The following is a 4368-nucleotide window of genomic DNA, read 5'->3' on the forward strand; positions in this document are numbered from 1 at the left end:
TGAATGTTGCATCAAAGTGACATATCCAGCCAAGTTCTCCATTGAATAATACTCTAATCCATCTCTTCAAAGTATGTTTTGTGTAAGGTTTTTCTACATTTATTAAAAAATACAATAAAATTATACCCAAAAAAAAACACAATATATTTATTAAATTAATTTTATTAATATATTAGTAGTGTGCATAACAATGATACCAAGTCTATGAACAATCTAAAGATGAAGATATCAAATTCTCAAAATAATAATACATTAACAAATTGCGTCTTTATAATTTTGACTGACAATATTTTGTAGAGTTCCGTGTAGGTGTTAAATAAATAAATATACAATTTTTGAATCCACCATCAAACATAAATGGTAGTTCATTGAATATTATTCTAGCTAACATTTTATTATATAGAACTTTTGCTAGTGCAAGAATTCATGTTTTCATGCATGGAATTTGTGTATCTCTTGAATACCTTACTCAGAGAGTTCACATTCCCCTACAACTTTCTCTTACAAATGTACAAAACTTGGTTACACACTTATAAATAAAATTTGTTAAGTGGGGCGTTTTTGAATTATCATCATCAGTTTCATATTTTATTACTTCTGCAATGAAAAAGAGAATAAAAATATGTTACTAAAAGAGTTAAAAAATTGTGTAATAACTACAAACTAAATAATTTTATTGAAAAGTTTAAACAAAATGGCTTACCGGCGCCATCAATCTTCTTTGCTACAAAAGCTAGCGAAAGAAATAAAATCAAAGCATAAACAAACTTAAGAGTTTGATTCATATTTTTATTCTCTTTGCATGTAACAAATATATTATGATTCGATCACTTTATAATGTATAAAGTTAATGCAATGTTAAAAACAAATATTTTTATCAAGTAATGTGTTTGTCCCTTCGGCATATAGTAAAAGGGTAACATACAAAATTTGATAATTATTATAATTCATTATTTTTTAAATAACTCATCAACCTTTCATGATTAAATTAATTAATCGTGATAAAGTTATTTGTAAAGATAATGGCCTATCACATGATAGCGGATGCACGTATGGAACATATAGCTGGACTTTTTATATATTATATAAAATAGTTCGACCATGGGCTATGAGTATCGAGTGGCCCAAGGGCCAAGCTGCTAAAGCTAGGGCTTTAGGCCTCAAAAGTTTGGGTTTAAAAAAGGCCTCAAATTTTTTTAATTTAGATATAAAAATATATAATAACATTTGAATTACATATATTATTGTAGTTGAATTGGTAAAATATATGCCTCTTTTGCTTTTGGTATTTAGTTCAAGTCTTAACAACCACAAAATTAATATTTTGAAATACATTTTAAAGACCTCACTTTAAAATTTGCTTTAAGCCTCTAAACGGGTTGGGCCGGTCCTATTTAGGGGTGACAAAATAGGTATGGTTCGTTGGACATGGCTGTTTTGTCCACACTTTAGTGTGGAACAGGTCAACGTTTTAGGCTCTCACCATTTAACGTGACCTCTCCGCCCTGTCCCATTTTTTATGCGGGCTTGTGCGGACACTAACATTAACATAAATTTTTACATTTTAAGCCTAAAAAGTGTGGGGCGGACATGTTCGTTTGTCACCCCTAGTTATGTAGTTTTTTAACATTAATTCTTAGGCTAATATATTTTTTTAACACAAATCGACTCTAGGCTCCGTCCACACACGAACAAAAGAATATTTTTATGATCCCAACTGATACAAGACGATTAATATGGGCATTTGCGTCTTTTCTCTAATAACTTGTTGAGAGTAAAGTGGCTAAGCTTTCTTCCCAATTATAGATTAAACTGATTATTCTTCTCTCCACGAACACGGACCTTGTAGCGGCTAGTCTTGAAGTTCCATATATCTGAGCTAAATCGTAGTTTAACATGATAATTAATAATCTCTGAGTTTTTAATCAGGATGATCTCAAATCTAGGAAGATTTTTAAAATTGGTTAATTTTCAACCAATCAAGAACTAAGGGGAGATTATCAAAACTAGATAATCCTCAACCTATATATAAGGGTGCCAAAACAGGCTCGTCCCGCGGGGAAATCTCGTTTTAACCGTCATTTTTTGGGGGCCGAGCTTGAATTTTAAACCCGCGTATCTGTCGCGGTGAAAAGATTGAGATTAAGCAATTGATTAACTTAACTCGCAAAGTAAGAGTCGCCACTGAGCTTTGTTGTTTTCAAAGGAAAGAGAATATATCGATAAAACCCAACAAAAGAAAAGATTTAGGTATGGGGGCTTGCTATGCAAGGGGAAGGTGTTAGCACCCCTCACATCTACGGTACTCCATAGAAACCTTTTGAAAATATGTGTTTTTAGGCTAAAGGGTTAAAGTTTGCAAAATATTGATGAGATGAGAAAAGAATTGTTTTTATTATGCTAGGCAAGACGTCTCATCTTGTGCCTATATACCCCTAATATGCAATAGGGAAGTCATAGCATTTGTAGTTCTACTAAAAAAGAAAACATGGAGGTTTGTTTTGTTTGATTTTAATGGAAAAGACATTCGATGCATTTGAGTGGAAAACACCAATTGCCATCCACAAGTATGAGTGAGTGTGTATTTGCATCATCTTGATATGGAGAGCTTTACTTGGATTTAATCAAAAAGTATGTTTCACATTCAAGTGAAAAATATCAACAACTGCAACCACAACTTAGGGGTTTAGGGTTTGCATCACTACAAGAATTTGACTAATGTTCTTCTTTTTTGAAAAGGTTTTAAAAGAAAAAAATGCACAAACGCACAAAAGAAGTTTGATGATGTATGTTTTTTTAGGCTTTTGAAAGTGTTTGAATATGCATAAGTGTTTTAGCATTTATTAAGAAAAGATTTGACGATCACTTGAGAATTTCAAGGTTTATTGTGAAAATAGTATGAAATTTGAAAGAATATGGTTTTGAAAAAAAGAGAAGCTTTGAAAATTTAAGAATGGAAAGGAGATGAAGAGACTATCCTAAAACATGAAATAAAAGGTTTCATTGTAAGGAAGTCAAAGAGAAAGCCTTTGTGTGTGCAAGTGAACTAACCACAAGATGGACCAAGCATTCCTTTCCCTATGGACTTTAGCTACAAGATAAGCAATAAGCAAGCAAAGCAAAGCAATATGATCAGATGAATCCCAAAAGTCAAGTATCAGATGAAATTCGAGACCACAAGTGTATCAGATGAACATTAAGATCACAAAGCACAAGATGGAATCCCAAGTTCAAAGGTTCAACTGTTTATCAAGATAGGGGTCAAGTTCTCAGATGAAAGTCTAAGGTCCAGATGAATTAAAGTTCCAGATGAAACTCCAAGCAAGGGGAAATTGTCCTAAATCTAAGCCCAAAGTCCAACTCCATAAGCATGGGATAGTAACATCAAGTCTACACAAAATTATTAAGAGTTTTTAAGGTTTTCTCATATTTAAATGTTTTTGGTCTTTTGAATAAAATAAAAACAATCAAAGTCCAAGGGGCAAAGAGAGAAAGGCATAAAAGTTAATAATACAAGATTGTGCTTACAAAGTTGCTTCTAAAAAGCTCATACAACACAAGTTTTAATACACACAAGATTTTCTAACAAAGAATTAAAGATATAAAGCTTTGATTAAAAATGGGTTTCCTTCTTTGTGTAGTTTCTCTGTTTTTCATTCTCAGTGCTTCAATATCATCTCTTTTCAAACTTCCAATACCTCTTTATATAGGAGAAGAATAGATCTGTTAGAGGGTGAAGTTGGAATATCCTCATTGCAACTTGCATGGAGGTACTGAATTGTACCATTGTAGAGTGGCGCTTGCAGCATAATGGGAAAAAGGATGGGACGAGTGGAAATAAACATTGGTACAATAGTATAGTTCTTTATCCTGATTTCCATGGTAGTTGAAAGAATATATGATTTTGTACTATTTGTACTATTTCCATAATTTCTTCTATCAGAGTTTGTCCTCATGAAGCAGAGGCTTCTTATAAGAAATGACGAAGCTTCATTAAAATTCAGATCATAGAATGTGTGCCTTATTGAAATTAGATTTTAGAAGCTTGAATTATCAGAGCCTTGGTCAGAGTCATCCTGAGTGAATTATTTCAGAAGCATTGACTTGTCAATCCAGATGCTTGACTTTCTTGTAAACATGTCTTTGTATCTTTCTTTGGAGCACGTTTGAATTCCAAAGTCCAGAGTTCACTTGTCCAGAGTCTATAACTTGCTAGTCCAAAGTCTATTGCAGGATCTATGCACTTAACAAAACAATTGAAGTACAAAATTGTTATTTATACTTTGTATATTTTGTTATCATCAAAACTCAAGGATAGTTTTAGAACCAAACATGTTCCAACAAGTTTCTATAACTAAACTGTCATTA

At 32.3% G+C, this 4368-nt stretch overlaps 1 long non-coding RNA gene across 1 annotated transcript; it reads right to left on the reverse strand.

The window, feature by feature from the left end:
* Positions 1 to 205: 205 nt before the first annotated feature.
* Positions 206 to 1021, reverse strand: LOC131607739 (uncharacterized). Its single transcript, XR_009285397.1, has 2 exons — positions 704 to 1021; positions 206 to 597 (listed from the first exon to the last, which is right to left on the reverse strand). It is a non-coding gene; the product is annotated as an uncharacterized LOC131607739 (long non-coding RNA).
* Positions 1022 to 4368: the final 3347 nt, after the last annotated feature.

The sequence above is a fragment of the Vicia villosa genome, linkage group LG1, assembly GCF_029867415.1.
Source record: "Vicia villosa cultivar HV-30 ecotype Madison, WI linkage group LG1, Vvil1.0, whole genome shotgun sequence".
NCBI classification, from domain to species: Eukaryota; Viridiplantae; Streptophyta; class Magnoliopsida; order Fabales; family Fabaceae; genus Vicia; species Vicia villosa.